The following is a 22,496-nucleotide window of genomic DNA, read 5'->3' on the forward strand; positions in this document are numbered from 1 at the left end:
AACATAATTCACAAATCAAAATGGTCATGAAGCATTTAGGATTTTTAAAACCCAGTGTATGTTTAAAAGACATTATTACAAGATTCTTAGATACAGGAATCAAAAATGCATGCTTTGTGACCCAGAGTGTTTCCTAAGGAATTTATATACATTACCTCATTTAACCCTCATGAAATAACTGAGTTAAATTACATTATAATGATCCCCATTTTTTAGTGATGGCAACTGACACCTGTATTAAATAGTATACTGAAGGTCACACAGCTGGTAGGTTCCAGGACCAGTGCTGACTCCTAGCCTGCTGGATTCCAGTGCCCAAGTTCTTAATCTGTATTTTAAACTCTATTCCAAAGAATAATTTAGATTAAAGTTTAATATCTGTTGCCTCCAAAGATAATTGTATTTGTATAGAGAGAGACTCTTGAAGATGCTTCTTTTACATAGTAATTTACATCTAAGTTTCCTTTGCATATGCATTATTTCAATTTTTTTTTTGAAAAATAAAAAAGGACATTCCCTCAGGTGGCTGTTGTCTCTATAAGATGAGTACCCTCTGATTTTGCCCAAGGACAGAGAGGTGTCAGGCTAGAACTATTTGGGCCATTTGAGTTCTAGCCAGGCTAGTACTGTTGAGAGGAGGCCAAGCCTCCTCTGAGAGGAGTTTACAAAGTTGTCGTCAGAAAAAAGTAAGCCAGAGGGAACATCAAGCCTGCTGGTAAATGAGATGGGGTGTGTAATCAAAGCTGACTTTAGAAGACCTATTTTTAAAAGAGTTCACGGCTCACAAGAAGACTGAGTGAATAACCAAAGCTAGTGTGACAAGAGTCTGGAGAGAGGACCTTATAGAACTTTTAGACCCTCTGGAAAACCAGATGGTATTCCCTGAGTGGAACTTTTTATAGCACTTTTAAATTGTGATACATGGTGGCAGCTTCAACATAATATCTTGGGCTCTCTCACAGGGTCACAGGTAGGGAGAAGATGTTCATGCTCTCCTCACTTGCTGCTTTTCAGGCCCAGCTGGGTTAGTTTAGGCAAAAAGAGGAAGGCATTTAGGTGTTTTCCATACCCTCTCTAGTCATTTCCAGGAAACTGAAAGTGACTTCAGCTCTCTACGAAGCTGGAAACCTTTTTAATTTCTGGAATGAATTTCCAGTTCAGTGGCCTGCATCTGACTACTTGGCCTGCCAACTCCCTGGCTCTCTTGTATTATCTTTTCTCTCCTCAGATTCTTCTTCAGCCCTCAGCCCTGTCTCCCTCCGTATCCTTCTCTTGTCCCACACACACGGCCTGTGGGGCCAGGCTGTCTGCTTGTGCCTTTATCTTACCACTGGCCCACAGGAGCTCAGAAGAAATGAGAAGTATCAGCCAATCTTTAGAGGTGCCCTCTGCTGGTTGTTGGCAATGCAACATCAAAATTAATGTCTGGAAATAAGAGTTTCTTCGTTTAATAAAAATTTAAGTTGGAGACATTAGTAGATAGGATGAAACACGGAGGAGCTATGAATTATAACAGCTTTTAAATGCTACTGAATTGTGTTTGATTTACTGTGGCATGCAGTAGAGCAGTGGTTAGTTGTGGGTGATTTTGCCCCCAGGGAACATTTTGCAGGGCCTGGAAACATTTTTGGTTGTCACAGCATAAGGTGGGAGTGTGCTGCTGGCATGGGATGGGTAGAAGCAAGGGTTGCACAAGAGAGCCCTCACCCACCCCGCCCCAACAGAGAATTATCTGACTCCAATAGAGTGGGCCTAACTCAGATATGCCTGAGAATGCCCAAATTAGACTATTAGCATTTGGGGATTTGAAAAAATTTAAAGATTACTTGAGCAGTTCCCAACCTTGGTTGCCCATAGGATCACTTAAGAAGCTTTAAAAATACTGACATTTGGGTCCCATCCCTGGAGATTCTGATACAGTTTAATTTCTGGTTTGGGTGTGGTGTGGGCATCAGGATTTTTAATCTTTCCAGGTGGTTTTAATATTCAGCCAAAGTTGACAACTGTTGATGTCCTCCAAACCCCCATTGTTTTGGATAAAGCATCAGATCTTGGGAGATCAGATTTCAGTGTAACAAAGTGGCAGAACTGGGACAGTATCTTGAGGAAAAGATAATATGGCACTAGGGCTTCCCTGGTGGCTCAGATGGTGAGGAATCCGTCTGCAAGGCAGGAGACCTGGGTTTGATCCCTGAGTCCAGAAGATCCCCTGGAGAAGGAAATGGCAACCCACTCCAGTATTCTTGCCTGGAGAGTCCCCATGGACAGAGGGGCTTGGAAGGCTACTCTCCGTAGCGTTGCAGAGTTGGACACGACTGAGTTACTAAGCCCGGACTATACACCACATGGCAAAAGCAAACACTGTGATAATATCTTATCACTTTTTGGGGGGGAAACTCTAAATCTTTTTTTATGATCTATTCGTTCTTTAATAGTATCAATAATTTTTTTCTAAAATGACCCTTTTAAAAAAAATTCAGGCGCAGCAAAATGCAAATTGAAACCACGAGATGCCATTGTGCACTTATTTTATAGTATAGCTAAAAATTAAACACATGCACACAAATAACTCACAATACTAAATAATGATGAGAACACAGAACAAACAGAACTCTCATATGTTGCTAATGGGAATAAAAATGGTACAGCCACTTTGGAAAGAGTTGCAGAGAGTTGGAAACAACCGAGTGACTTAATAACACCACCACCACTTTGGAAAACAGTTTATCAATTACTTATAAGATGAAACCCTTTTACCATGTGAACTAGCATTCCCACTCTTAGGTATTTATTCAAGAGAAAAGAAAACTTACATTCACACAATAACCTGTACATGAATGTTTACAGCGTTTTAATTCATGATCACAGAAATAGGAGCAACCCAAATGTTCTTGAACTGGTAAATGGATTAATAAACTATGGAATGCCCATACAGTGAAAATCAGCACTAAAAGTGAACAATCTACTAAGACAACAGTGTGCTTGAATCTCAGATTATGCTAAGTGAAAGAAGTCAGACTCAAAAGACACATTCTGAATTACACTATTTCTAAGAAATTATGGAAAAGCCAAAATTATAGGAAGAGAAAATGGGTTAGTGGTTTGAGGGCCAGAGAGTAGGAAGAGGGGTTGAATGCAGGGGAGTCTCAAGAGGGAAGTTTGTGGGATGATGAAACTCTTCCGTGTCTTGATTTTGATGGCAGTTACATGACTATGCATTTGTCTGAACTCAGAGACCGGTATAACAGAAAGGGTCAATTTTACTGTTTGTAAATTTTAAAAGTGACTAAAACAACGCATAAAAGTTTGAGAAACATAGAAATATAAGAAGAAACAAAAACAATAATTCACTCTCATCCCAAAATGAGGGTGGCATTTGGTTAACTTATTTTCAAACTTCTCTGTCTCTCTGCATATGGATGAGAAACAGAAAAGGATAGAAGTAAATACATGTTATTCTGTGGAGTTTAACTATACATATAAGTGTGTCATAAATAGTATTCCTGTTTAATTTTACTTGAATTATGCATAAAATCACACTGTAAATTATGCTTTAACTAAAAAAAATTAACAAAAGCAATAGAAATGAAAGCAGAAGTCGCTCAGTCATGTCCGACTCTTTGTGACCCCATGGACTGTAGCCCACTGGGCTCCTCTGTCCTTGGAATTCTCCAGGCAAGAATACTGGACTGGGTAGCTGTTCCCTTCTCCAGGGGATCTTACCAACCCAGGGATCAAACCCAGGTCTCCAACATTGCTGGAGGATTCTTCACCATCTGAGCCACCAGGGAAATCCAGTAGAAACTAAGGAGTTGGTAAACTTTAGATAATGAGTTTTTTCACTACAAGGAATATTTTCTAGAATCCCTCTAGGGTTAAGAAAAGAAATTATTGAATTGATAACTTGTAAAATAAAGCATGCTTAAGTGTAGACAGCACAGAATTCTTTGTTAGGGGAAGGAGGTAATATGAATGCTTACATTTGCTCCCACCTCCCTTTGCATTTGCCTTCTGATTTTTGTTGCTCATGTGTGTTTTTTTTTTTAAATTTACTTATTTTCAATTGGAGGATGATTGCTTTACAGTGTTGTGTTGGTTTCTGCCATGCATCGACATGAGTCAGCCATAGGTATACATACGTCCCCTTCCTCTTGAACTTCCCTCCCACATCCCACCCTATCCCATCCTTCTGGGTTGTCACAGTTGCTCCTGTATTTTAACTTTGTTAAGAATTATAACATTTGCATTCTGGCTTACAATTCCCCCAGTTGTTTAGTCTTCTCTGTTTGTTTTCTGTTTTCCTAAGAGTTTTAAAATTTAATTAATTTAAAGATTTTGTTGAAGTATCTTTAATTTATGACATTAGTTTCGGGTGTACAACATAGTGACTTGATTTTTTTACATGTTACAAAATGATCACCACTTTTCAGTCTTTACATATAAAAGACTTCTATGGTCTCCATTTACCCTTTTACTATGACTTTTTTTTTTTCTTTCTTTCTTTCTTTTTTTTTTTTTGAAGTTTTTTTTTTTTATTAGTTGGAGGCTAATTACTTTACATCATTACAGTAGTTTTTGTTATACATTGAAATGAATTAGCCATGGATTTACATGTATTCCCCATCCCAGTCCCCCCTCCCACCTCCCTCTCCACCCGATCCCTCTGGGTCTTCCCAGTGCACCAGGCCCGAGCACTTGTCTCATGTACCCAACCTGAGCTGGTTATCTGTTTCACCCTAGATAATATACATGTTTCAATGCTGTTTGTTTATTTGGCTGCATTGGGTGGGTCTTATTATGGCACGTGGGATGTTCATTGCATTATGTGTAATCTTTCATTGGAATGCACAGTCTCTCTAGTCACCCTGTGGCATGTGGTATCTTAGTTCCCCCACCAGGGATTGAACCCATGTCCCCTGCATTGGAAGGCAAGTTCTTAACCACTGGACCACCAGGGTAGTCCCTGGCATGACTTTTCCATTCCTAAATTTAGTTTGATTCAACTTTTGTTTGTTGGACTACATAGTTAAGTAGTTTTTTCAAGAAGAGTTTTATGGATTTGATGTGATCTGAGTTCTCTAAAATTTTGAGAAATAGTATCTGCCTGTTTAAACAACAACTTTGCAGCCTGTGATATTTCTGGGTTATCTTGTCCTTAGAATTTTATCAGTTTTGTTCTCTTCATATTGCTGAAGAGTTTTTTGAGACTAACTCAGTTGTGTTCCCCAAAGTTGACAGTCATTTTTATCTTGATCTATCATCTTTAGTCTTAATTTTCTTCATTTCTTTGTATTTTTCTTTGGCATTAACTCTGATTATCTTTTCCTTTATGTCACCAATTCAAATTGTCAGTGTTTCCACCTTCACTAGAAATAGATTATCTTTCTCATTTTACCCCTTTTAGGAGCAACATGTTGCTGTCTGTTCACTTCTCTGAAAACTAGAAGTGTGGATATGGGTATGAGGAAGGAATGGGTTCGTCTGGACTGAGTACTGTCTTTATTTGGGTTCTTATATGTCCTCTCTAGATTTTGTAGAACCTCAGAAGAATAAGACCAAATAGCTTACTTCATTTGGCCAGTGGTACATCCTACTTGCAAGGGCTCTTACTCATTCCTCTGACTCAGCACAGCACCCTGGAAAATGGGAAGGCCCAGCAGACCTTCCTGTCCTTGCAAACTGTGACTTTGACTTTTCCTAGGACTGTTTATTCATTGCTCACTTTATTTACAAATTGAGGATGATTAATGAGTTTTTATGATGCTGTTGACTTACTTTTCCTCAGTGCTATGCTTCTGATTTTTCCCTGGTTACAAACCAAGGTTTGAAGTCTATGGCATAAGATCAATCTCCCATAAGATTGGAAGTATCCACAGTGCTGTCTTATGTTTGGTTACATGTTTGGTAAAATTTTGGGTTTTCTTTTCTTTTTACTGATTTCAATAATGTTGCCAGTGAAGATTCTACAGTCCTCCTTTGTTGTGCCATCTTTTCTGGAAATCTGTTTGTTCCACCACTTAATATCTGAGATTCATTTTCTCACCTATACAAATAGGAAGAAAGCCACCATTAAATGGTAAAAGATTAAATGAAACTTGAGAAAATTCTAGTTCTGTCTAAATTGTTTTGGGCCTAGTCATCCAACAATGGTTCCCACTAGCAAATCCTATCATTTACTTGTCTGATCTCAAGAACTTAGAGGTTTGTCATCAATCAGAAGTACATTCCAGATGTTGGTAAAATTTTTCTGTGAAGGGCCATGTAGTAAGTATTTTAAAATTTGCAGGCCATATAGTCTCTGTAGCAACTACTTCATGTTGCAGTATGAAGCAAGTTGTTTGTTGTTCAGCTGCTAAGTCGTGTCCGACTCTTTGTGATGCCATGGACTGCAGCACACCAGGCTCCTTTTTCATTCACTATCTCCCAGAGTTAGCTCAAATTCATGTCCATTGAGTCAGTGATGCTATCTAACCATCTCATCCTCTGCCCTTTTCCTTTTGCCTTCAGTCTTTCCCAGTATCGGGGTCTTTTTCAATGAGTCAACTGTTTGTATAAGGTTTATATAAGTCAACTGTTTGTATAGGAATTGAAGCTTCAGTATCAGTCCTTCCAATGAATATTCAGGATTGATTTCCTTTAGGATTGACTGGTTTGATCTCCTTGCAATTCAAGAAGCTCTCAAGAGTCTTCGCCAGCACCACAATTCAAAAGCATCAATTCTTCAGTGCTCTGCCTTCTTTACACTCCAACTCTCACAACTGTACATGACCATTGGAAAAACCACAGCTTTGACTATATGGATCTTTGCTGGCAAAGAGATGTCTCTGCTTTTTAATGACAAACTGTCTTGGTTTGTCATAGCACTCCTTCTAAGACAAGTTGTAAATATATCAGTGGCTGTGTTTCAATAAAACTTTACTTATAGAAACTGAAATTTGAATTTCATATCATTCTCACATGTCACAAAATATTTTTCTTTTGATTTTTTTCCCAGCTATTAAAAGTATGGAAAAATTTATTTCCTCATGGGCCATAAAAAAGTGGTTAGTGGGCTATATTAGAGTCATATAAGCTCACAGGATATAATTTTCTGATCCTGGTATTCCTTCAGCACTCCAGGATTTTGCTAGAGAGAATAATCTGGATCTTCACAGCTTTTATCAAAACCCCCTTTGAGAGAAATGGATTTAGGAAATAGAACTCAAAGGACCTACTGTCTATCCATTTTTCCATATTAACTTTAAATTCTGTCTTTGAGTCAAGTTCAACTCTTGAAAGACTATTAACTTGGTCCAACTCAGCTCAACTCCAAAGAGCGTCTTTCACTGAACTAAATTTGAATATATGCTTTCTACTTTAATCAGTGGTCACTACAAGATAAAACAGTTTAATTTCAGCTTTTGCACTTGCAAAACAACTCCAATAAATCACTGAGTGTCCCTGTGTAGGGTGTCCTGCAAAGTATTTGACTCAGAATTCAGTACTAGGAAAAACTCTTTCCTTTCAGACATTTCCCAGTTCTTTCTCTCAGCTAACTACATAAAATTCTTACCAAGCTTTCCTCTTTACACTGGCTTTTGGGAACTTAGAGTCAGCTTTTATTCTCAGTCATAGAAACAGCATCCTTCCAAGGCCCCTGTATAGTACAACTCCAGGGACCCTAAATTAGTAGTCTAGTACAGACATTTAGGTGAGAAAACTGGTATCTGGAAAAGTGACAGCCTTCTTTCTGAATCTGAGTCTGGACCTACTTTGAAGGCTGTCCTACATCTATCTACCCCTTCTCCAGCTGTCTTTTATGATTCCCTGAAATAGACTAATATGTTCTCTTAGAAAAAGTTGGAAAAGGATAGTTTCTTAGAGGAAAATGGCAAAGGTCTCTCTAGAAGCTCGTCTTGAAAGGATTCACTCTCTGTGTTGGGTTAATTGCACAGAAAAGTGCTAGAAAAAAAAAAAAAAAAACTTGTGGAAGGAACACTGGTCAGAACCTGGCAGACCATTACTCTACTTTCCTTGTGTCAAACCTAACACAGACAGCACCTGTTATTTGCTCTAGACTCTGAGACGCCATAGATCATACAGGTTCTTTACCAGCCCATGGACCCATGACTAAGCCTGTTCAAGGTCTGGAAGTTTACAGAGAGGCAGTCTATAAATTTCCTAGGAAATAACATTCATTGACTCATCAAACATTTCAATAATCTGAATCTTTTAGTGATTAAGGAATAATTTTCAATGGTATTTGGGCTAATATCTCCAGAGTTCAGAAGGTAGTAGGATGTGTGACTAAAACAACAACAACAACAACAACAACAAACGTACTTCTCTATCCACATCTACTTTGAATTAACACTGTCTCCATGTCTGGATGCAAGGCTACCTTTTTTTTCTTCCCCTCAAAAACACCCCATTGTCTGTCTTGAGACCTTTCCCAGTGGGACTCTGGTTGGTTGCTCTGAGTTAGATACCAGGCCTTCTTTACTTCCAACTACTTAGGTCCGCTGTCAGGAGGTCAAAAGTAGAAATGTGATTGGTTTTTCCACTTCTGGGACTTGCCTCTAGGAACTGAACATTTTTATTTATACTCCAGCTCGTTTTACTGCACAAATCAAATGGATTGGGACACTTTGAATTGAGAGTTATAAAGGCCTTTCCCTATAGGGGAGTTAGGATCATGTTCATTCTCTCTATAAATTCCCATTCCTTTGAGTCCAACAGTTTTTCTTGAACTGTTGGCATTAGTTTGCTTCATCCAGCCTATTTGTGGCTCACTAATCTACTTTGGCTTGTCTCTTGGTCATCTCGTTCCCTACATGCTGCTGCAGTGAGAGGGGCCCAAACCCTCCATTTGAGGAAGAAGTGTATCCTATACTGACCCTTAGACAACCAAATAAGAACTAAAGAAATGAAGGTCTATGGGCTGTAACTCCAAGGTGTCCAGAGAATCCCTCTTCTTCTATTTTTCTTTTTGGATTATCATACCTCCTTTCCATGAGTGTTGGGTCCAGGAGAACTGGGCCAAGAAGATGATTTTACCAAAATTTTCTCCAAGCCACTTGACTTGCTTCTAACCTAGGCAAATGGAATCATTTAGGTTTTCAGGTATAAAGATGTAGAGTCAGTAACCAGCTGACTCTAATAAGAATAGGCAGGTGTATGTTTAGAGTCATCTTCATTTTTCCCTCTAGCTTCTGTGGTCGGTAGTGATGTCAGTAACCTGGGGACATCAGTCCTCAGTTTTTCTACCTTTCCCTTTTTCCTTACCCCTTCTTCTCACTCCACCTTTTCTTCTTTTCTCTCTCCTCTACCATGTGGAAACATGGCTCACTCACTGTTCCATAATCCCTCCTGGTTCTGCTCCTCCTGTCACAGTGAATGGCACCACCCTTCTGTCAGAACCAAACCCTGCCTCCTCCCTGCCCACACCTTACTGTTTAGTCATCAAATCTCATCAGTTTTACCTCATCTTTAACTCTCACACCCATCTAGTTCTTTTCATCTCTGTTGTTGTTGTTATTGTTTTGTTGGTAAGTTATGTCTGACTCTTTTGTGACCCCATGGATTATAGCCTGCCAGGTTCCTTTGTCCATGGGATTTCCCAGGCAAGAACACTGGAGTGGGTTGCCATTTCCTTCTCCAGGGGATCTTCCTGATCCATTGATCAAACTTGCATCTCCTGCTTGGCAGGCAGCTCCTTTACCACTGAGCCACTTAGGAAGCCCCTCTGTCATCTCTATCAGCTCCCATTTCTAGTTCGTTAGCTCCCCTGCCCACAGCAGCTTCTGTCATGCCCTTAGTCATTGACTTCATGTCTCCCTTACTCAGGAAATTCATCCCATTCCTGCAGGACAGCGTACTCTTGTCTGTGCTTCTGCAACATCCTCTATTTATTAATTTTATAAGTAGAATTGCATCTTCCACTGAATAGTATGCTCTTTTTTTCTCCTTCACCTTTGTATCTCCAGGCCCAGACCAGATCTGACACTTAACAAATGCTCAGTAACTCTTTGATAAGTGAGCTAGTGAGATATACAAAAGAAATTTGGAAAGTTGTGTTTTTAACTGGGCAAAGATTTTGAGACTAAGATAGTTTGTAATTTTTTTTATTTGCACAGATTTTTGAGACATTAGTAGCATTTCTACCTTTTTTTCTTTAAGTCACGTACCATTTCAGAGAACCATTACTTTTTTATAACTACAAAGTGCTTTTTTGTAATCCACATTGTATTGAAAGAGACAGTTTTGAATTTCCTTTATTCCCCTGCGACTTTAATTCTGCCCCCTGAGGTGCCAGGACCCAGGCTGGCTTGATCAGATCTTGGCAGTGAAGGAGAGTAGGCCCTTAGAGGAATTATCCAGCTTGCTGGATTCGCTGGTGAGAATGGTTCTTAATAAGGATTCTAGTAAGTGTTGGAAGAAGATCGGTGCTGTATAAAGTACAGATAGTAAGCCAGGAATGGGGAGCAAGATGGACCACTGCATGCACACAAGGCCTGTCAAAGATTTGGATTCAAACTAGAGCAGCAGGGATTATATGACAAGGTCAGTGAAAGGATCTCACATCTGACCCAGGACTGGACTGTGCTCTTTGATACTGGTTTATGCAGATGATGAGGAGTCTTTTAAGAGCATCAGCCCCAGGGATGCCTGTCTGGTTCTGTCCAGTCTTAAAAGAGCCCATTCTGAGGATGCCAAGGATTTACAACAGGTCTGTACAGTTTGTTCTATTTTATTAGATGCTGTGTTCAGATCTGCATTTATACTAATTTATTTCATATGGTATACTTTTAAAAAGGTGGCACAGTGGTAAAGAATCTGCTTGCCAATGCAGGAGGTGCAGAGAAGCAGATTTGGTCCCTAAGTTGGAAAAATCCCCTAGAGTAGGAAATGGCTACTCCAGTATATACAACCTGCTCCAGTATTCTTACCTGGAAAATTCCATGGACAGAGAAGCCTGGCAGGCTACAGTCCCAGGGTATCGCAAAGAATAGGATATAACTGAGCAACAGAGCACATATATGCTTTCAAAATAGAATATGAGGTGGCCTAAGATAAAAGGACAGATACACTATTATTAACAGACAGTAATACAAGTTAAAAGGCAGAAATTCAAGTGAGAAAGAGAAAATTGATATTATATTAAAAAGTTGTGGCTGAAGAAAATGACACTATTAAGATCAAAATTTGGCCCTGAGCTTCCTAGTGGCCTCAATAAAACAGGAACTACATGGATTTTGTATTTTCAAATCTTTCTGAAATAGTTCTAAATTTTGGTATAGATGACAAAGAGTGTCTCTTCATCAGGAGAAGAAATTTTGTCTTGGGTGTGAACTCTGAGAGGAATTTGACATACAAACCTTTATTTAAGAGGCACTGAGCAATATAATAAAGTATTCATATGTAGTATCCTTATTAATTCTCTATTTTTTTTGTAATGTTTGAAAGCAGATGATTAAAATCTTGGTTGAATCTTGGTTATGGTTACATTTCTACTTTATTTCTGTGTTTCTTCTTTAGGTATTTATCACTATATTGGAACATGCATTCAGAATTTTTTTGCATAATTTTTATGGCTTCTATTAATATTATATCCTTATTTTATTGCTCTAAATGCTTGTCTCTCAATGCTTTTTGCTATAAAATTGGCATCATATACAATAATTAAACCCTTAAATTGTCATCATGAGTTTTGCTTAAGTTAGCCACATTTTGAGTAATTCTTGTCACAAATCTTTGCTCAATTGGTTTGATTCTCTTCTGTTCCTCCCATCAGTGTTTTTAGATGTTTATACCATCTTTACAAGTACATTGCTATCATTCATTCCTGCTGCACATTGCAGGTTTATGAACTTTTTGTGGCTCTCAAACTGTGTATTTTCTAGATGGACTCTGCCAGTTAAACTGGGAATGTATGTACTGGTTTCAGGCAAAAGTTAATTTACAGTGAAACTCTGAAATTCCTCTTCTATTCCCCTTGGTTTATATATAGTCTGACGAGGTGATGCTAACAGTGAAATGTGTTTCATAATCACATCCATTTGCCATCTCTTTTACAAATGCCTCATCACTGAGTTTTTCAAACCTCTGGCTGCTAATATTTAAATTCCTAATTGTAATCATTACTGGAGACCTCATTTATTTTGTTTAAAATCCTTTGGAAACTGAGGTCTCTGAATCTTCTTTGTCAACAAAATTGTGTGATAAAATAATTTTTTTAATAGATAGTTGATATTTTAAAATTCATTTCCTTGCAAATCTTAAATATACTTTTTCAACTTTATTACTTGCTTGATTTTGGGAAAGGGAACAGTTGTGACATCAGTAGCAAAGCTGTCAAAATCTTATATAATTTATTCTTGAATTATTAGGCACAAGTCTCACTGAAATGTTGATATTTATATTTTATATTCTGCAACCAAAATGTGGAATTAACTTTAGCTCATTAAATGGATATTTCTGGATCCATACTCAGATCCACAGGAACATGAGAACTCAGACAAAAGTGGAAGTAATAATAAGAAATATTCAATAATTCAAAGTAGCTGGTGATAACATCTGGCCCTCTGGAGGAAGGCCATGAGGGATGTTTAATTAGGCTGAAGAAATATGGGTAATGAAAATGTTATTGGATATAAAGACCTTGCTAATAATGAAGGCTGTTAAGTCTTAGAATCACTTTTGAAATGCTGATGTAATATTCTTTATTGAAAGGATAGATACATAACTGGCTGGGATGAGTTAAGACTCCTTAAAGGGTGTTGCTACTCAAAGTGTGATCCACAGACCAGCAACAATAGTGATACCTGTGAGCTTGTTAGAACTGTAGGCTCCAGCGCAAATCTACTCAGAATCTGCATTTTAACAAGATATCCAGATTAAGATGCACATTAACATTTTGAGAAGCAGATTACCTTACAGCACTCTTCTAAAACTTGGGTGAATATAGGAATCAACTGGGGAATTTTAAAAAATGCCAACCTGAGAGACTTTGATTGAATAGGTCTGAGATGTGGTCCTGAGAGTGGGAACTTATCCCCAGATAATTTTAATGTGCAGCACTTTCCACTGCCTTAGAACTGTTTTAGTAGCCTATGGAAATCCACTGAAGTCCTGGACTCAGACATTCTGATTGTTTTTATAATTGTGGTTAAAAAATACATAAGACAAAGTTTACCATTTTAAATATTTTCAGTGTAAAATTCATAGTAGGAAGTCAAGAGATACCTGGAGTAATAGGCAAGTTTGGCCATGGAGTGAAAAATTAAGCAGGGCAAATGCTAAGAGAGTTTGCCAAGAGAATGCACTGGTCATAGCAAACATCCTCTTCCAGCAACACAAGAAGACTCTACATATGGACATCACCAGACGGTCTATACCGAAATCAGATTGATTATATTCTTTGCAGCTGAAGATGGAGAAACTCTATACAGTCAGCAAAAACAAGACCGGGAGCTGACTGTGGCTCAGATCATGAACTCCCTATTGCAAAATTCAGACTTAAATTGAAGAACGTAGGGAAAAGCACTAAACCATTCAGGTATGACCAAAATCAACTTCCTTATGATTATACAGTGGAAGTGACAAGTAGATTCAAGGGATTAAATCTGATAGACAGGGTGCCTGAAGAACTATGGACGGAGGTTCGTGACATTGTACAGGAGGCAGGGATCAAGACCATCCCCAAGAAAAAGAAATGCAAAAAAGCAAAATGGCTGTCTGAGGAGATCTAGCAGATAGATGAGAAAAGAAGAGAAGCAAAAGGCAAAGGAATAAAGGAAAAATATACTCATCTGAATGCAGAGTTCCAAAGAAGCAAGGAGAGGTAAGAAAGTCTTCCTCAGTGATCAGTGCAAAGAAATAGAGGAAAGCAATAGAATGGGAAAGACTAGAGATCTCTTCAAGAAAATTAGAGATACCAAGGGAACATGTCATGCAAAGATGGGCACAATAAAGGACAGAAACGGTATGAACCTAAGAGAAGCAGAAGATATTAAGAAAAGGTGGCAAGAATACACAGAAGATCTATACAAAAAAGATCTTAATGACTCAGATAACCACGATGGTGTGATCACTCACCTAGAGCCAGACATACTGGGATGTGAAGTCAAGTGGGCCTTATGAAACATCACTACGAACAAAGCTAGTGGAGGTGATGGAATTCCAGTTGAGGTATTTCAACTGAAAGTGTTGCACTCAGTATGCCAGCAAATTTGGAAAACTCAGCAGTGGCCACAGGACTAAATAAGGTCAATTTTCATTCCAATCCCAAAGAAGGGCAATACCAAAGAATGTTCAGACTATCACACAATTGCACTCATCTCACATGCCAGCAAAGTATTGCTAAAAATTCTTCAAGCGAGGCTTCAACCATACGTGAACTGAGAACTTCCAGATGTTCAAGCTGTATTTAGAAAAGGCAGAGGAACCAGAGATCAAATTGCCAACATCCATTGAATCATCAAAAAAGCAAGAGAGTTCCAGAAAAACATCTACTTTTGCTTTATTGACTATGCCAAAGCCTTTGACTGTGTGGGTCACAACAAACTGTGGAAATTTCTTCAAGAAATGGGAATACCATACCATCTCACCTGCCTCCTGAGAAATCTGTATGCAGGTCAAAAAGCAACAGTTAGAACCAGGCATGGAACAACAGACTGGTTCCAAATTGAGAAAGGAGTACGTCAAGACTGTATATTGTCACCCTGTTTATTTAACTTATATACTGAGTACTTCATACGAAATGCTGGGCTGGATGAAGCACAAACCAGAATCAAGATTGCTGGGAGAAATATCAATAACCTCAGATATGCAGATGACACCACCCTTATGGCAGAAAGCAAAGAAGAACTAAAGAGCCTCTTGATGAAAGTGGAAGAGGAGAGTGAAAAGCTGGCTTAAAACTCAACATTCAAAAAACTAAGATCATGGCATCTGGTCCCATCACTTCATGGCAAGTAGGTGGGGAAACAATAGAAACAGAGTTTATTTTGGGGGGCTCCAAAATCACTGCAGATGGTGACTGCATCCATGAAATTAAAAGATGCATGCTCCTTGGAAGGAAAGCTATGACCAACCTAGACAGCATATTAAAAAGTGGAGACATTACTTTGCCAACAACAGTCCTTATAGTCAAAGCTGTGGTGTTTCCAGTAGTGATGTATGGATTGAGAGTTGGACCATAAAGAAAGCTGAGCACTGAAGAATTGATGCTTTTGAACTGTGGTGTTGGAGAAGACTCTTGAGAGTTCCTTGAACTGCAAGGAGATCATACCAGTCAGTCCTCTTTAGGACTGAATATTCAGTCAATCCTGCATATTCATTGGAAGGACTGATGCTGCAGATGAAGCTCCAATACTTTCGCCACCTGATGGGAAGAACTGACTCATTGGAAAAGACCCTGATGGTGGGAAAGACTGAAGGCAGGAGAAGGGGATGACAGAGGATGAGATGCATGGATGGCATTAATGACTCTATGGACATGAGTATGAGCAAGCTCTGGGAGTTGGTGATGGACAGGAAAGCCTGGCATACTGCAGCCCATGGGGCTGCAAAGAGTTGGATGGGACTAAGCGACTGAACTGAAGTACTTTTCAATGGTGTGTAATTATCACCACTATCCATTTCCAGAAATTTTTCGTCATCTCAAAGAGAAATTCTCTGCCAATTCAGGAATTATTCCTCATTGTCACCAACGCTTATTAGTCTTCTGTCTCTCTGTATTTATTATTCTGGAATGTTTCACATCAGTGGGATCACACATTGTGTGATCTTTTGTGTGTGACATTTCCCTTAGCACAACGTTTTCAAAGTTAATCCATGATATAGCATATATCGAATTTTATTATTTTTTATGGCTGCAGGCCACTCTCCCTTCTTCCTGACAGCAGGGTTTTGAACCTCTACAAGTTTGAGGCTGCATGGGAATTTCTTCACTGTTGGAGACTGCCTCACCTGGTTGGGACCCAGTAGCTTGTGGTGCAGATACAGGGTGACCGGGCTTTTGTTTGCAAGGAGACTCACTTGAATTATCACAAGTAAGAAGGAGGGCATTTTAAGGATACAAGAGAGGTTGCATCCTTCACCATTCAGGAGAAAACAGGACACCTGGAGCCTTGAGAAGACAAGAGCCTTGGGCTGGTTCTGTGTCCCATAAGGCTTTGGAGACCTCTCCCTTTAGTGAATGGAGCTTTCTTCTCGCATTCCATTATCAGTGGATCTTAGCTACTTTTTAAATGTCTGCTTCTTTCTGTTATGCACTTGTATTCTTTCACTTTTTGATGACTTTATTTCCTCTGGGCTTCCCAAGTGGCTCAGTGGTAAAGAATCCACCTACCAATGCAGGAGGCACAAGAGATGCAAGTTCTATCCCTGGGTCAGGAAGATCTCTGGAGGAGGAAACAGCAACCCACTCCAGTGTTCTTGCCAGGGTAATCCTACGGACAGAAGAGCCTGGTGGACTATAGTCCATGGGTTTGCAAAGAGTTGGACATGACTGAGCACCTGAGCATGCATGCATATTTCCTCTACCCCAACTTCTGCTTCTTACAGATTCATTTTGCATTAAGGTTTATCAAGGCTTCTTTTAGCTCCTATGGCTGCCATTGCTAACTGCCTCATTTTCTCCAGTAAAATTCTCTAGAAATACCAGAAATTTAATTGGTCCAGCTCATCTTTCTATACCAGGTAATGTCCATCACTCTCAAGCAGTGATTCATCTCTTGGTCCAGTTGGCTGTTGTTTCATAGTCTCCTTGGGTTGGGGTGGAGTGGGGTGTATAAGGCGTTTTTATTGGTAGTTACGGCAGGGAGAGGCAGACACAATTGGTGTGTCTATAACAGCATGTGATTCAGAGTTCACCTCTCTCAACTTATCACTTGTGTACTCAGGTTGATAGCATATTTTTACATGGGAAAATACTGGTTAATCATGAAGCCTGACTTTCCCACCCAGTTGTAAAGGCAAATGTGTTCTTAAACACATATTTAAGAAACAGTGAAAATAAAACACAGGGCACTTAAGTTTGAACTTCAGCTAAACAATGAATATATTTCCGATGAGCAACATCTGTTTTTGTGACATACAGACATACAGTAAAAAGTTATTCTTTGTTTTTGTCGTTACTGTTTTCTAAATCAGGCAACCCTAGTGACAACAGATTTTTCAAAGGGGAAGCTGTTCCTCAGGTATGTTATAAGAAAGTCTGAGAATTAGGAACTGGTTTGTTTCTCAGATATTCCACCTACCTTCTTCAGGTGAGGGAATCTGTTTACATTACAGTATGTATTTTGCAGTGTCTGTAAAATTCCTTTGGTTCTTTGCTTCATACTCCAAACAATCACAACTACGCTTGCTGCTGCTGGGGTTGCTATTGTGCTTCACTGGCTACTTTACCATGTGATGCACGCCAGTTGAGCAGTGTAATAAGAGTTTAACAAAAGAACTATTGACAGTCCAGTGGGAAGAATGTAGGAAACCATGAGAGAGAATGCAGTGACGCCAGGCAGGCAGGTAACCTCATCTAGGCCTGATGACTTTGTAGACAAGACTACTTCATAGGCTTTGTGGCCTCTTGTCAAGGGACCCCAGACCGCCCCGTAGCAACCCTGCAGGTAGGAAGCTGGAGTAATACACATTTTACCTTCACCCCCTTCCTTCCTTCCTCCCTCTGTTCTCCTGCCAGGACTCTCAGGTGACCAACTCCAGGCAGAAAGCATACGGGCCAGCCTCCTAGAGCATGGGGATGGTGAAGAGTAGCAGAGTGTACAAAAGGGCAGATAGAAGACTTAAGCTCAAATCCCTCCTCTGCACAGACTCTGTTAATCATTCGATGTAGGCACGTCGCTTGATCTCGCAGCAGTTTTATAGTGAAAATACTCTTAATGCCCCCATTTTACTGATGTGGTTGAAGGATTAGTTGTTATTGAATAACTTGCTCAGGATCACATTACTAGTAAACACTGCAAGAATATAAAACTATCTATTCACCTTCATATCACTGTATAAGACTTCTTGGTGACCCCTTTTCATTGTGTTTTTTTTTTCATTTATTTACATTAGTTGGAGGCTAATTACAGTATTGTAGTGGTTTTTGCCATACATTGATATGAATCAGCCATGGATTTACATATGTTCCCCATCCTGAACCCCCCCTCCCACCTCCCTCTCCATCCCATCCCTCTGGGTCATCCCAGTGCACCAGCCCTGAGCACTTGTCTCATGCATCCAACCTGGGCTGGTGATCTGTTTCACATTTGATAATATACATGTTTCAATGCTATTCTCTCAGATCATCCCACCCTTGCCTTCTCCCCTAGAGTCCAAAAATCTGTTCTATACATCTGTGTCTCTTTTTCTGTCTTGCATATAGGGTTATTGTTACCATCTTTCTAAATTCCATGTATATGCGTTAGTATACTGTATTGGTGTTTATCTTTCTGGCTTACTTCACTCTGTATAATGGACTCCAGTTTCATTCATCTCATTAGAACTGATTCAAATGTATTCTTTTTAATGGTTGAGTAATATTCCATTGTGTATATGTACCATAGCTTTCTTATCCATTTGTCTGCTGATGGGCATCTACGTTGCTTCCCTGTCCTGGCTATTATAAACAGTGCTGCGATAAACATTGGGGTGCACGTGTCTCTTTCAGATCTGGTTCCCTCGGTGTGTATGCTCAGGAGTGGGATTACTGGGTCATATGGGAGTTTTATTTATTTATTTTTTTTAACTTTCATGTCACTGAAGATTTTTCATTGTTCACATGTCTTGTTGACGACTGTTGAAAAATCCCTCCAAGGTCTAGTTTAGCAGTTTATATACAAAACATACTCACTTAGTGTTTGTCCATTTTTTGTTTGACTTCTGGTTTGGGGTGGCAGCAGTAGCAGGGAGCCCCAGTTTAAGAGTTGAGTCAGCGAGTTCTTTCCTTGCAGGAAAGCTGGTAAAAGAAGGCTCCTGACTCAGAATCCATGATTCATCTGGCACAGGGGAAGGCCTGTCAAGACAAGACTCTCAGACACCCCAACGAGTAATTTTACAGAATTTTAGGCTTAGAAATGCCCTTAGAGGTCACCTACAACCTCTACCTAACGTGTGATTCCTCTTCAAGATTCAGTCCTGCTCCTTGTCCCTAGGGTTGTCTTCTGGGTAAACACATCAAGAGAGTGACTGACCAAGAGATTTAAGGAAGGGTCCATAACTCCCTTGACTGATTCTTTTTTTTTTTAATTAATTAATTTATTTGGCTGTGCTGGGTCTTAGTTGCTGTGAACAATATGATCTCTGATCTTCATTGCAGCGTGTGGGATCTTTAGCTGTGACAAGTGGGATCTTTTCTTTTAGTTGTTGGATGTGGGATCTAATTCACTGACCAGGGATCAAACTCAGGTCCCATTCATTGGGAGTAGGGAGTCTTAGCCACTGGACTACTGGGGAAATCCCTTGAGTGATTCTTGTTTACTGCCTAAGAATTCCTTTTCACTGCTCAACTTTGACAAACCTTGGTTTTGCCCACTGATCACATGGAGGTGGGTAATGCGACATATAATAATCTCTATAATCTCCTTGAAAATGTATAGGGCTTCCTGAAGAAGGTATCAAGTTGTGCTGTTGACATGCTGCTACTACTGCTAAGTCACTTCAGTCGTGTCCGACTCTGTGCGACCCCATCCCTGGGATTCTCCAGGCAAGAACACTGGAGTGGGTTGCCATTTCCTTCTCCAATGCATAAAAGTGAAAAGTGAAAGTGAAGTTGCTCAGTCATGTCTGACTCTTCGCGACCCCATGGACTGCAGACTACCAGGCTCCTCCGTCCATGGAATTTTCCAGGCAAGAGTACTGGAGTGGGGTGCCATTACCTTCTCTGGCTGTTGACCTAAGTAGGAACAAATTTAGACTCCCTTGGTTAACTTAGCTAAATCCCTGATATGTAAAAGTCAGGACAAGGAAATGTGGGTTGGAATCTTTAATTGTGAGACAGACCATGAAAGATGATTCAGTTAGTGTATAATGTAATTTGAAAAGTAGAAATAGTGGACTAGAGACAAGTATTTACTTCTGGAAAGTGAAATAAAGAGATAAAAGCCAAATGACTTGGAAAAAAAAAGTCAAGGTCATTACTCACAAAAGTTGAAATCTTCATTTTTAATTGGATTTTTGAATCATTACTCCCTCAGAAAAACAGTTTTTCAGTTTGCAGTTCTTGTAAAACTGCATAAGATATTTGCACTATTAAATTTAATTTTGTATATTTTATATCATTTATATATCTATTTTGCTTCCAACTTCTATGTTTAGGGTTTTTTCAATAGTCAAAGAGGATAGTTTGAGTTTAAAACTTGGTTTCAGAGGGAGATCAGGTAAAGTGGAGTTTTGATGTTTGGATGTGGCTTTCTCGCTTAGCCTATTATAGGAACACAGGTGTTGTGGGCCTAGATTGTGTGTTTGCTGTGCCTGTTCTGTGGCCTCTGACTTCCCCTCAGCTACTTTCACCCAGGGTTCCCCGTTTCTGCTTCCTTGGCACCTTAGACATGCATCTGTATGGTACTTGTGTAGGTCCTTGTACTCATATAGTACTTGTAGAGGGTACTGTTGGGTAGAAAGGACATCTCATTGATCTCAGTAGCTGAATATGCCCAGCATATATTAATAGTGAATGCTCAACAAATGCTTGTTGAAAGAAAAATGGATTCTCTCATCTCCCTAATGAATCCTTCCTATGTGCAGATGCTCCACAGTACCCTCTGCATGGCTCGGGGGTGGAGGAGATAGTTTCCTGAGTTAATCTGGGCCACTGCAAATTTTCTGCTACCCGTACCCATGCCTGAAATTTCTCCCTTTGTTTCTGTTTTATTTGATTTAAGATAATAGAAGCTTTAGTCCCACTTAAAATGCATATGTCCTGGGACAAGGTAACTCTATAAACTTTATGATGGTGTGAACCTCATTCTAAACCCTATAATTTAGTGCAAGTCTATTGTGACCCTCAGTTCTGGGAGAAGGTTTGTTATAGGAGACACAAGAGATAGAATGAAGATACTGACAACCTGAACAAGGCAGCTGCAATGTAGAGGGAAATGTCTAAATTTTGGGTTGGCCAAAAAGTTTGAGTTTTTCCATGTTATGGAACTTTTGGCCAACCCAATAATTTTGTGTCACCCCCACCAGACTGGTTTTTTATGTTTTTTCAAAGGATTCTTTGGGTTTTGAGATAAGAAGAAAGTCCTAAGAGCATCTTCCTGTCCAGGTTTGGTCTTTGTAACAAAGGCCTTCTAAAGATAATGCCAGGGCCTTTGATGTCTAATTCTAGTTGAAAAGAAAAATAACGTAAAGAATGACTCTAACCGTGGAAATTGCAGGTTAGTCAAGCAGATAGTGGTATGAGAGTCTGCCAGTAATTTGAGAGACAGAAAAGCCTTTCTGGTAGCCCTTAAATTGTACAAAGTCAATGACAGTTAGCTTAATCTGTCTGCTTATAAGATCAGTGCTGGATAATGCCGTGACTTTTTGGTGGGAAATATGTAGAATTGTCTTGGTTTGTCTGGGACTGTCCCCATTTTAGCACTGAAAGTTCCGTGTCTTAGGAAACCCCCACTCTGGGGCTAACCACAGCATTTGGTCACCCTAGAGGACCCAAATGTGAAGGTGCATTATGGTCAAATATGAACGTGCATAATTAATTTTAACATTAATACAGCTGCTAACTTGCTCTCCGGTAACTGTGTGAAAAAGATACATTTTAAAATAAGTAAACAAGTCACCCTGTTTGGGAGGATGTCAGCTCTCCTATCTCATTTTGATAAGGTAATCTTATAATCAGCAGAGAACTCCCAAATGTGACTATAAAAATAACAGTTACATAATTATACTTCCCTGGTTTAAACCACTAATAAGACATTGCCAAATTTTAGCTGTGTGAAGATAAATGTTTTTCATCTGTGATGATGTTGCATTACACACAAAAAAAGGAGTTTTATTTTTCTGGTTTAGCATACTTTCCTTCTAATTACAGGTACATCATTTTCCACCTCATTAACAGAACATAGTTTATTGTTATAGGATATCATTTCAATGGACACCCATTGCTGTTGTTTACTGAAAGCACTATACTGTGTTATTTACTTTTAAAATATGTTTAATCAGCCATCCTTTCATTTATAGCTCACCTGTACTTCAATATTAACTTTTAAGAGTTGGTTTCACTTATAGAGATCTAAATAGACCTAAATGTAGAGAGAAAATAGAGAGGGAGAGAGAGCCTCAAATGGCTGCTGCCTTCTAATGCCTAAAGTGCTACATTTGTTATTATGTGAATACAGAAGCAGTAAGACTCTTCAGGAACCAAGCAATAATATCCATCAAAGCCATACATTAAAAAAAATTAAAATACATTACTAAATAACTCTCAAGAAGAAAATGGAAGTTACAAAATATATAAAGATGAATGGATGCAGAAGCATTACTTTATAAAGTCTGTGGTTTATATTAATCATCAA

This window comes from Odocoileus virginianus, chromosome 18 (assembly GCF_023699985.2).
Source record: "Odocoileus virginianus isolate 20LAN1187 ecotype Illinois chromosome 18, Ovbor_1.2, whole genome shotgun sequence".
In the NCBI taxonomy this organism is placed as follows: Eukaryota; Metazoa; Chordata; class Mammalia; order Artiodactyla; family Cervidae; genus Odocoileus; species Odocoileus virginianus.